This window comes from Malus domestica, chromosome 11 (genome assembly GCF_042453785.1).
Source record: "Malus domestica chromosome 11, GDT2T_hap1".
NCBI lineage: Eukaryota > Viridiplantae > Streptophyta > Magnoliopsida > Rosales > Rosaceae > Malus > Malus domestica.
In genome coordinates, this window is record NC_091671.1 from 601,330 (window position 1) to 614,379 (window position 13,050).

General features: G+C 36.2%; 2 long non-coding RNA genes and 1 pseudogene across 3 annotated transcripts; 1 reads left to right on the top strand and 2 right to left on the bottom strand.

The window, feature by feature from the left end:
• Nucleotides 1-2,356: 2,356 nt before the first annotated feature.
• Nucleotides 2,357-2,796, bottom strand: LOC114821091 (uncharacterized). Its single transcript, XR_003768511.2, has 2 exons — nt 2,657-2,796; nt 2,357-2,505 (listed from the first exon to the last, which is right to left on the bottom strand). It is a non-coding gene; the product is annotated as an uncharacterized lncRNA (long non-coding RNA).
• Nucleotides 2,797-3,845: 1,049 nt separating this feature from the next.
• LOC108172765 (uncharacterized) lies at nt 3,846-11,684 on the bottom strand. The gene is made up of 5 exons (XR_001789344.3): nt 11,517-11,684; nt 11,328-11,409; nt 7,709-7,832; nt 4,790-5,478; nt 3,846-4,518 (listed from the first exon to the last, which is right to left on the bottom strand). It is a non-coding gene; the product is annotated as an uncharacterized lncRNA (long non-coding RNA).
• LOC103429782 (transcription repressor MYB5-like) lies at nt 4,160-5,756 on the top strand (annotated as a pseudogene). Its single transcript, XR_011573039.1, has 2 exons — nt 4,160-4,529; nt 4,720-5,756. The product of XR_011573039.1 is annotated as a transcription repressor MYB5-like (transcript).
• Nucleotides 11,685-13,050: the final 1,366 nt, after the last annotated feature.

Consider the following 13,050-nt stretch of genomic DNA (forward strand, 5'->3'; position numbering starts at 1 on the left):
AGAAATAGTTAGTGTTCAATTTATGAAATAGTCAGTGTTCAGTTTAAGAAGTAGTGATAGTATTAGTGTTCCGTTTAAGAAATAGTTAGTGTTTAGTTTAAGAAATATTGTTCAGTTTAAAAAGTAGTCAATGTTTAGTTTAAGAAATAGTGTTCGGTTTAAGAAGTATTCAATGTTTTAAGAAATAATCTATTTAGTTTACGAAATAGTTAGTTTTTGGTTTAAGAAATAGTCAGTATTTAGTTTACGAAATAGTCACAGTACTAGTTTACAAAATAGTGATAATACTAGTGTTTGGTTTAATAAATCATTTGATCTAAACTAAACTAGGGCTTGTATAGTTTAGTTGCTCATAGGCTCAAAAATAATTTGATGTAATTTCAAGAAAACTTTCCACATATTTTGAACTCGCCATCTAACTTTATTGGCGACGACCATGCATGATGTATAAGTCGGTAATAGGTCATTTCTGCATGGTTAACATGCGCTCGAACAAGAAAGCAGTACCAATTCGGGTGCTCAAGCTTAATTTGTACACTTAATTCAACACCCCTGAAGGGAAGAAACTTGTTTGTAGAAAACATATCTACTTGTTACATAATCATATGTTGTATATCCTACTAAACTTAGGAACCCCAAGGAGCTGAGAATGGCCACAAACACAAGGTTAAAGGCTTGTCTGTATAGCTTCATTTTTCCTGAAGGTCCAACGTACCCCACAAGAGTTGTTCATCATGCCGCATGAGATGCATTAGATTTGCTTTTTCCCGTTGGCTGATACCCTCGGCATCTTATAAGCCTGTTAATTGGTATATCCATCATGGTCATTCCCCCTTCCTATTCGAGCATGTGATTCTCCTCCACTGCAACATGCATTGTCAGATCAAATTCCATCAAAGTGCCAATCAAGATACACGAATTCACACAGATTTCAGCACCAACTTTTTCATCATTTTCTCATCAACCAAACAGAAAAATAAAAAAAAATAAAAATATTCGATTTGGTGTAGTTTCCTAGTGCTAAAGCGTTAAAGCACTCACCGCTGGAGGACCATACAACGATGAATGGAAGAGATGGAAAATATACAGAACCAAAGTCTCCAAAGTATATGTCGAAAACAAACCATGATAGGCACCAAGAACATCTTTTCAAACGCAGTAGCATACTAATTAAAGCAAGGTGCTATTATGAGAGCCCATCATGGATATGTTTAGGGAAGCTAAATAACGAGGGACATACATCCAAAAAATCACAAACCACTCAGATCACCAAAAACATATCATAAGATTAAAGTAAAACTATATGAAAAGAACAGAAGCAGGTGGAGTCACCACTCAACAGAGTACGACTAATTACATACCATTCAAGGTTATCGGTTATAACTTATAAGGCATAAGTCAGCATATACTTTTAATAGAAGACTTGAAATACCAGTTTCATTAGACAACTCAGAGCTTCCCAAAAAGAATCCGATTATACGAATGAAATCTGGTAAATCATTTAATTCATTTGTGAGAAATTGAACTTCATTTTCAATTTAGCTCTGTGTGAATGACTGCACATGAAAGCATAGTGTACATAGCCCTCCAAACTATGTGAAGGAAATATCGACCCCAATATTTTGTACAAGGCACTTTACAAGCTTGACCTGCCACAACAAAAACAAATAGTCTTACAGAGGAAAATCAAAAGTTTGTTAACTAGAATCAAAATAATGACTAATGACATAGACAAGCACGTAATAATTTAATTAAAGGGAAATGCAAGTTACACAACATCAACTCAGCACAAAAACTTTACTAGACATAGATGGCAGCGTCAACACTAAGTTGTAACTTATACCTATCATCAATCTAATAAAGTTAAGAGGTAAAAGCTAAAAACCTTAGCCCGAATCAACTAGACATCTTTCACCATAAACTCAGCAGCCATATTTTGATATTCCCTTTCAAGGACAGTGCAAATGTCATTGGCCAGCGCCTCCTCAACATTCACAACACCGAAAGCAATCAAATCAATATCTCCATCAGGAAGATAGGTCTTTAGAGGTACAGCTAAATCGTGGCAAGGTAATTAAATGAATACTGTCATTTATCATTTTCGCTAATGCGAAAGGTCAATAGAAATAGATAAATAGCAGCAAGGAAAGTTTCAGCTCCAGACAACAAATTAACCTAAACAAACAGTTTATATGCAGAATTCAAGCTTACCCAAATAAATGTTCATGCCCAATTCACAAACTATACATACAAATATATCATACATTGGTTGTTTTGTAGCTCAATAAGCACAACAATTTGAATAAAAAAGTCAGACAAAGATTTATACCTCTTTTTTCTGAGATTTGTGCTTGGATCCATGTCAATATTAGATGCATGCACATAAATATCGAAGTCTAGAATAATATGAAACAAAGAAAAGAGATGATACATAGTAACAACTCCAAACTGACACAATCGAGACGGTGAATTTCCGATCGGAGCTGTAGTCATTCGTCAGAAGATCTGCAACAGAAGCCAAAATGCAAGGTTTTAGATGCTAATTACGCGCAATCGAGAGACGAAAAAACAGTAGAAATATCGCAGAGACGAAGAGAGAGAGAGAGAGAGAGAGAGAGAGAGAGAGAGAGAGAGAGAGTGAAAATGATTGCTTAACCTTGCTTTTTTGCCGATGGTTAAAAGTCCAGGTCCCTTGCTCATCTTTATTGGGAAATTTTGGGAGAGAGAATCGGTGATCTTCTGCGATTTTGACAGAGATGAAGACGACTCAAAATTAAGTTTGGGGCCGGATATGTGGGTTTTGCATACTGGCAAAGACAGAGATGGAGCTGCGATGCGAAATTAGAAAGAAAAATGAAAGGTTTTGAATGCCAAGAAGAAATGGGGGAGACGGACAATAGCAGAGAGATCCTCCATAAATGAAGGGAGATATTAGACGGACGTAGGCTTTGCCGTCAGGGACAAAATCGGAAATTTAATATTTGGGCCATTTTAATTGGGCTGGTTTAGTATTGGACTTTGTCCTAACCATTAAATAAAGTTAGTACATGGTTTTTGGTTAACATTTAAAGTTTTCAAACCCTTTTCATTAGTTTTCCTTTTATTTAATTAGGGTCCCTCAACTCATCAAAGTGTGTAATTATGGTCATTTTTGTCAACTACGTAAAAAAATTTGTCAAAACGAGTTATATTTGAAGGACCATAGCTACAATTGGGATAAAGTTAAGGGACCATTTCTCTAGTTTGATTAAAATTGAGGGACCAAAGGTAATGGATTTTTAGTTGAGGGACCATAACTGCACGTTTTAATGAGTTGAAGGACCAATGGTAATGAATTTTTAGTTGAAGGACCATTGCTCCAATTTGAGTAAAGTTTAGGGACCATAGCTACAATTTACTCTTAAAAATTTGGTCTACTTAATATTATTATTTTTTAGGAAGGTGATCATGTGGTGAATTCTGGTTTGGTATTGAAATTATTTTATAAAAAAAAATGGGTATAAAAAAGTGAATTCAAAAAGATATTTGGTAAACATATAAAAACAACTTATTTTCACAATTGTGGGTAAAAAAAAACTAATAACGTGAAACAGCAAAAATAAACTTATTATCACAGCACAGCAAAAGTAATTTTTTTCAAAGTATAGTAATATCAAACCAGCCCTGAGACTCATCGAGTCATTCATTCAATTCAACAACAAATCACTCAGCTACCCCCTCAACACGTGAGGCTGAATTAACCAAAAGCAGCAGACAGTGATATTTGTGTTTGTGAGAGAGGTGGAGCCAAAGAATATCACTCAGCTACCCCCTCAATTAATATAGCACTAATAATGCGAGTGGTGTTAAAGCAATAGAGTGGTGCGTGAGAGTATATTTAGCTGCCTATTAGAATATTATTACAACAAAACCCAGCACTGTGTGTCACGGCTCCCCATCTCTCATCTCTCTCTCTCTCTCTATCTCTCATCCCCCATCCTCACTACCAAACAAATTAAAGATGCAAAACTAAAATCCACCTACACACAAACGCAGCATCTTAAAACCTCACAGAAGTAAGAAAAACAAGATCAGGTTCTCAAGATATCAAATCTCCATTTGTATTCGCATTCGATCCACTCCTACTCAGAAGAAAAAAAAACACTGAAAAAGCTTTACAATGAGGAACCCATCGTCTTCGTCGAAAGCAGCGGCAGCAGCAAGTGCTAAGATGCAAACGACGATAACAGCGTCGTCCTCGTCGAGCAAGGCGGCTGGGGTTGCTGGAGGGACCAAGACGCCGTGTTGCGCAAAGGTGGGTTTGAAGAGAGGGCCTTGGACTCCCGAAGAGGACGAGCTGCTGGCAAATTACATCAAGAAAGAAGGAGAGGGACGGTGGCGGACCCTTCCCAAGCGGGCTGGGTTGCTCCGCTGCGGTAAGAGCTGCCGCCTCCGCTGGATGAACTATCTCCGCCTTCTGTCAAGCGCGGCCAGATCGCCCCCGATGAAGAAGATCTCATCCTTCGCCTCCATCGCCTTCTGGGCAATCGGTACATTTACACACACACAACATTTGTTAGATTTCAGAGAAACTAATTTGTCGCGATTTTCTTCGACAAACAATATCCATATATCCACCCAACAAATTTATCACCATTTTATTACTAGTTTGGGTTTAGGGTTTCACTGTTGATATCCATTATATAAAATTTAGGGTTTAATTAATTTGGATGTGTGCAGGTGGTCTTTGATAGCTGGGAGGATTCCAGGCCGTACGGACAATGAGATAAAGAACTACTGGAACACACACCTGAGCAAGAAGCTGATAAGCCAAGGCATAGATCCCAGAACCCACAAGCCTCTCAATCCAGATCATCACTCTGCTGCTGATGATGCTGACGTGGACAACACAAACAAATCAACTGCTGTTGCTTCTTCTTCCAAAGCCAATGATCGGTTCTCAAACCCTAACCCTAGTCCCCCTTCTGATCGTCTTGTCCATAAAGAAGGGGATCCAAATAACAGCCGTAATGATGGAAACATCGCAATTGCTGATCATGATCTGGGCACTATAGTCCATGGCTTTGCAAATATGATCACGTCCATCAACAATCCCGATGCTTCTTCTTCGGCCGCGGCAACGGGTACTTTGAGTTTGAGGAGCAACAACAGCCACGGTGGAGTACTACTTGCGGGAGGAGGAAATGAAGAGGACGACGTCTTCTCTTCGTTTCTGAATTCGTTGATCAATGAGGATCCATTTCCTGGACAACACCAATTGCAACAAGTACTGCAGAATGGGAATGTTAGTGCACACGCAGCTGCTGCTCGTTCCGAGAACCTTCCTTTGATTAATATGACTAGTGCTACTACGGCGCCATCAACATTTGGCTGGGAGTCTGCTGTGCTCATGTCTTCTGCTTTCATCCAAAATGATCACCAGAGGGTTAATGATCAAACGGAGTAGCAGCTAGCCACCTGTTTGATTGATCAATCTCACTGTGCATGTTGAACAAGCAATGCAGTTGCTTAATTAGTTAATTTATATGTAGAAATTAGTCCTAGCTAGGGTTTGAAATATCATATGAAATGTGATTTTGTGTGTGCTATCTCTATTCTTAATTATTCGACTACCCCAACATCGCTCTACGAATGGGGGCGTATATCAATGTATTGTCGATCACGTTTGTAATATCATCTATCTATCTATATATGTTACCGGTGTTGTAAAACAAACATAAATTTGATCAATGTTAATTAATTTGTATTTAGAAGTATATAGAGTAATTTATGCGTGAATCAATTTCATGTTTTATACATCTGCCACATTTATCACTTTCCATACATATATAGGGTTTGTAACCCTGATGACAAATGCACAAAAGAATTTAAACACTTTGCATGCATATATCCATACAGTGTAAGATGCTTAATTAAAGTTAATCTTCATGGAAGGAAATTATATATCTGTTCATTCTTTCTAAAGTGTGATATTCACCGCATGCACAAGTTCATGGAGGGGGATCGATATGTTAATTCAATGAAGAAGAAGAAGGTGCAAAATATCCCGAAAGTTCTTAAACATTGAAGCTTTCACTTTACTTTCATGGTCAATATTGGGACTTAATCTATTCTTTGATGTTTATATCTCATATATATACTAATTAGAAACAAATGATCTATGACAATCAGATATACATATATATGACATGAACATATAAAAATCTCCTTTTCTTAAATCCTAAATAAATATTGTACTAATGTTTTTTGGTATATCCGCTTTCATTTTGTGCACAAGCGTGGTAAATATTTGACATCTTTCTGAAATCTTATTACATGTAGCATATGATGCATCTGGGAGATAAAAGACTATAGTTCTACAACCATATTTTAAACAAATTGATCGTTGAGGGTAAGCATGAAAAATGAGTAAATGAAGCTAGATATGATTCCAAAATACGTTACAAGGCAAAGATCATGCGTGCATAAAAGGTTATAATCATTGTAGATATTAATAAGATGTCACATTCACAATCTAAATCATCAAAAACATTTGAGGCGATAACAAAAACATGAAACATAGTAGTGTTTATCATTTCCTTATACATGACTAGCTCCAAAAACTTAAACGGATAGGATAGGGAATATTGCAACAATGTATCAAAGTTATAGACACAACTACTGATGTAAAATGAACAAGAGAAAGAGAAAGAAAGATTAAAAAGTTCTTATAAATGAAAGATCAATGCATGGTATTAGTTAGAAATATGTTTTGGTGCAACCTTTAGTAGTGAGCACGTATTCGTGCATTCTATTAGTAGAAGGTGAATAACCGTGTAATTTGAACATAAGTACTCAAACCTATTAATACATATACACCTTAGAAGACATTAATTTTATTAAAGGCTTGAATTCTAACCGTATATATAACTTTAAACTCAAGCTAGTTATACTACGAAAAATCTGGGGTTAATTAAGCCACTGTTACTGATTCCTAAAACCACTGATAGCTATGGCCATAGGCCAATTGCCACAGGCCAGGCCACATACCAATATGAAAAGGTACTTAGCATATATAACCTTGTGATCAATTACTTTATGAATAATTCGTCAGTTTTCTATTCTGGTATGCATTTTTGTAGCCATTTGTCTATTTGAAACAGTGTGCATGTATTTTTGGGCATTAGTGTAACATCGTAATCTATCCCGTATTCATCTACGTGTTTGAGTGAAGTGGGTATTGTGAAGGTAACTGAGAGAACTAAAGATGGAAGCTATCGGAAACAAAAATGGCATTCAGAAAACACAGGTTGCGATTCTCAAAGCCTATAACATAGGGAGTTAAATATAAAGTGACAGTTAAATTGCCATGAGTGTGAGCGGTCGAGGGTATATTGATAGGCAAAGATGGTATTTGTTAAAGCAACACTCATATATATTTGAGAATTATTCTGTGGTACTGAAATATCTCTATCGTAGTAAAAATGCTAAATGCTAAATGGTTTGCAGCATGAACATTTCCAGAACAGTGTATTTTTGGGGTGTTCTAGAACATTTGGTATGCAGATTGTGTTTAGATAGAATTAGTACGCAGTATGTTAAGTCCACACACGATATATGTAGGTTCTCAGCAAACCCCAATAATCGAGAAGCTATATAATTAAGTCATCGTGCAATATTATGCAATATTATGCAATATGCATACATGTCAAGGATGAAAGTCACTTACTCGTAGCAGAACATGATATAATTCTTCAATGTGTAGACTTGATCATCTATGGAACAAGATTTTGTTGATTACTTTCAATCAGTCTCCCTCCCAACATTTCTGATGCGATCGTCGTGTGAGCTTCCTGCAGAACCATGCATGGAGAATAAAACGAAATCAGTGGAGTGTACGCCCTTGATGCATATATGCATGTTAATCATATCCTGACCGTTGGATAACATCAACATGGTCGTTCTAATTATTTAAGATAGAAGATGGCTCACACACCTGGCTAATGGCTTATTGCACCCTATCTCCCTCTATGACATCTCGTATATTTTATCATAGCTAGGACAATGCTAGGAGACTAAAATTTTAAATTAAATGATGTGTCACTAATAAAAAATAAACACGTTAATCAACACAAAGTCATAATCCAATCATTAACATTCACGTCGTGTGGTTTACAAAATTTGATTTAGAAATTGAGTAATGATAGGGAGACTAAATTTGTAATAAATTTTTTTTAGACTAAGTGACATGAAAGTTGATAATTTGATTAATACTTAAACGTTGATAAATATGTTCATTTCTTATTGATGAAACATCATTTAGTTTGTAAAATTTGTTTACAAATTTAACCTCCTAACATTACTCTTAGAAATTTGGTATTCTTAACATTACCATTTTTCATAATAGAGCAAGGACACGACATGTTCACCCCTCACCGCCTCAAGGCTTACGCCTCGTTTTCTGAGACCCTATATAACTTAACTTACATCTTCGCTTCTAAAAGCATATATTGTTTATAGATGTACCATAAATATTACAACAATTAAAATCCTAACTTTTCTTTTTGTTGATAAAAAGCCTGAATATTTTCACGAGCACCTCCTCTAAACATGTGGTCTCACAAACTTCATGTCTTTTAATATGAGCTATAAAATTAGTTGGGTTGGGTTGTGTTTGGATGAGGGACTTACAAAGTATCAAGGCATTAAGGCTAAATTAGTAAAGAACAAAACTATGAACCATTATATAAATGCTATGTTTGCGCAAGGGATTTTCAAGTTATAAGATTAAAAGCCAAATTATAAAGAAAAAGATCACAAAATGTTGGATAGGAAGGATTAGCTAATTCATTCGTGGAATATATCATTTACAAATCTCTCTTACATGTCTTTGTAATGTTCTATGGACGGTACATTTCCTAATCCATTATATCCAACATTTTGTGATCATTCTCTTTACAATTTGGCACTGGGTAAAGCGGGAGCCTTATGCACTGGGTACGACCTTTTTTCTCTTTACAATTTGGCTTTCAATCCCATGACTTGGAAATCCCTTACCCAAACTTTGCCAAAGGGTATTACAAAAGCAATCCATGAGAATTACGCACACATATATATCTTCATAATGATTATGCACTACTTTTTTAATCCTGTTTTAGTCTATTTCTTCCTTATTTAACCTATATTCCTTGGGACTAAAGTCCCTCACTCAAACACAGGGCATTTGATCCCTTTGTCGAGGCACATGCAATCATTTTATTTCTACTATCCTATAATAATTTTTGAAGAATTTAACCAGGTGGAGTTGGAGCTCCAGCAAACTGGAAGGGAAGGAAACAGAAGCCTACCTGGTATTGGGTATGTGGCCTGATTTTAACTGACATTGAATTCTAAATGGGCCGTTTAGCCCTGACAATAGTTGTTGGCTCCTAACTGTTGAGGACCATTGTGGTGTGACCCTTTTTTTTTTTCTTTTTTTTTTTTTTTTTTTTTCCACCCCACCCCACCCACACCGGGCCTCGATCCTGGGACCTAATCTACCCCACCCCTCACCCACACCCTCACCACTAGGCTATTCCTAGTGGCTTCCGTTGTGGGGTGACCTGTGTATCCCAAAATTGTTGCATCTGACCCTCCCCTTAAGGTTCAAACTACCAGTCTTCTGCGATTGGTAGATGGTTGACCTGTTGCATACCAATTCAGTAGCTTCTACTGCAACTTGTTTGACTATTTAAAACTTATGTTCTCTTAATTTCTATTTCCTCATGATATACATATACATATATATATATATCTGTGTGTGTGTGTGTATATATATATATCTAACACTCCATTGATGTCCATGTCCGTGAACATTGATACAAGCGTATCAACTACCAATCTAAGCTAAGCTAGCCATTCGTGTTTGCTCTTTAGATCCTATATCTGCATAGTCAACTATTGGGTGGGAAAGCTTCCAACCAAAAACGCGGTTTTATGATGATATTCTTTTTCATTGTTATTTACAGACTTGCAATTCAAGTGATTAAACAAATTTACTCTCACTACTCTATATTTGAGACCATTTGTTCGAGTTTTCCTTCTCAACATGGCTTGTACAAGAAACAGTTTACAAATATTAGGGTCATTTTATTTTTCTTAGCAAATTGCAGTTCCTTATCATCATTAACATGCATCAAGGTGTAATCTTAGCAAATTGCAGTTTACAAATTATTTTCTTGGGGTACTCTTCTAGGAGTAAAGGGTTAAAATTTTTATTCAAGTCAATTCCAATTCATGAAGAACATAAAAAAGGAGTATCATCTTGTTTTTGTATTAAAATTTGTGGGGTCAAAGGCGAGAGATTTTTCAGTGTGCTGGTACACAATCGGTATACCAGATGTAACAATACAATTACTTTAAATTTTAAAATTTAATATCAATCAATTGTATTATGACACTAGGTGTACGTGTTTGTATTCCTAGCACTTTGAAATTTTTTTATCAAAGGCAACAAGCTTTGAGAATTTGTCTTATGGTGGGTCATAATTTCAAATGGGTCTTAAATGGGCACAATTAATGGTGCACTTTTTTCAAGCTATAATAACATTTTTTTTTTCACAGGATAAATGGTAGAAAACAACCCAAAAATAAAAAAAATTAAAAAGTGAAAAAATAGCTCAATGCGTACTTTTATCATATGTGTGGTCGTGATATTGATTTTTTTAGTATGGAAAAATGATTCCAAAAAGGTGATAAAAATGTAATTCATATGGTAAAATGAGATTAAATATTTAGTTTCCATTCAAATATTTGGTAATAGAATGATAACATGAATTTCTTCTTATTGATAGGATTAACCAACCCTATATATGTATCCTTTTCGAACTATATTTCTTATCTAACAACGCATGGTGTGGCTTTTTCTCTTCATACATGCTAATGCAAATAAGTCTTCGAAATTAAGAAAAGCAAGGTAAATCCCACAAGAACTCTTAACCTCAAATCTTAAACTTCTACAACCACCAAAGCAAACAAGAAGGAACATAGACGATGGAATGCTTCGCAAGAGTTTTCTCGTAGCTAAAAAAAACATATAAACATGAAAAAACAGATAAAAGAGAGAAAACACGGTAGAAATTTGCTACAAATTTTGAGCCTCATTTAACTTAATGATGATATTAACGTTGTTGGGCAGGCTAGCTAACTTAGATAATAAGCAAAAGCATACCATGTCCATGCATAATCCATCCAGCTTCTCAAAAAAGCACTTAACATTCACAAACTTGAAGAAAACAAGTATCATCACAAGATGAAAGCAAAACACCATTTAAACAGAAAACAAGAAGCATAAGTTTTTCATGACTTACCGAAACATATTTGTCCTCGGAAACTGTACACGGTCTCCGTGGTTCGAGACCTCTTCGCCGAATGCATTGCTGCTCTACGAGGCTGACGCAATGATCAAATGGGGTCATGGAAATCTCAGTAACTTAAAATAAAGGTTGAAACTGGAAAAAGTGGTAAGAAAGAAACTTCGTGTTGTAGAAAGCTCTTACAATCATTTTTCTTTAAGCACCCAGTTTTTGCAGTTTTTGAGAGGGAAGTACACGCGTCTTTCAGGTGTTGCAGGCCAAAACTTGCAGCTCACTAGAGGCTAGAGCCATTGCAATGGGGGCTTATAGTTGGAATTGTATGTCTGGGATTTGACCGGTAGATTTTGTCTTGTTTACAAGAGGATTACCGGCTAGTATTTCTGAGCAAAATGTAAAACCCAACCAAACGTTCTAACCCAAAAGAAAAAGGTCAAGAGTGTTTTGTTAGACGGACCAAACTTTCTAGTCTAAATTTTTGCTGCCAAATTCTTACTTTTCCTTCTTCCATCCGCCTATCAACTCACAGTCTGTATCGCATTTTTTTTGAGATCCTACATTTTAACATGTGCTTGCAGTATTTTTGTGTACTACGTTGCAGGGATAAACCTATCTCTGCAGTTCTCAGCAGTCCGCACCAAACTGCTCGATTTGAGGATTTCGGTGCTTTAGAATTTAGTGCAATGAACTCTACACACTTGTCAAACACTTGCCTCAACATTTAATTCTAGATTCCATATGTGTACCTAACTTTCAAATATGTGCATGTGTTAACCTAACTAGGTTTTCGGCTAATGTAGCGGTTGTTAGTTTGATATACATTATTGATTCATTCTCTAACAAGTATTAAAGATTTGGTTTCATAAAGGTCCTAAACCTCCAACCCCTGCGCCCCAAATATTTCAGTTATCCTTTTAAGGGTTATACTTATTTCCATTGTGTATGTTCGTCGTTTCGATCTCCAAAGGCATAATGGGTTGGCCACAGATCTGCTGTCCCCAAAATATATGTCTCCTTCATGTCTCTTATTTAATATTACGACACCTGTCCAACACTTAACAGATAATTACCACTGTTAAATCTTTTTTTTTATTTTTGGTTCGAACGTTTAAGTCCTCTCTTATGAAGGCACCCACTGGTACCAGACCATTCCGATGGACTCATCCTCCATATCTTCCGGCCGCCTTGTTCTTCATATCATCAACAAAACAGTGTTGTGTTTATATACCAATGTGACCCCACCTACTCCTCCACACCTCACCGCCGCCAGCAAGAGCCCACAATTCAAAACGACGATTTCAATTCAGATAGCGACCACCAGCTACGAGCACACGCCACCAGGAACGTCCACTCTGCTAATCTCAACGAATTTGTCAAAACAAGTCATTGTATCTTTCAATATTTCAAATTTCAAACTCGTTTTATCTCTCCATCAATCAATTTTTCGGTTATCGTTAATCTCTCTCAAGCAACACAAATTTTCGCGAATTGGAAGGGAATAAAAAATTTTGTTATCAGAATTGACATAAAATTAAGATGCAATAAGTCAAGCAACTCAGGATGGGTTGGGTCAACTGGAAAGACTGGAAAACATTATGTTTGAATCCGAAATTGTAGAATTTGAGTTTCCAATATATATCAATTTCTGAAGGAGATGAAAACTGAAAAAGTGGTTTTGCTCTAACCCCGTGGTTGCAAACGAAGAAATAGCAGAGGAGGT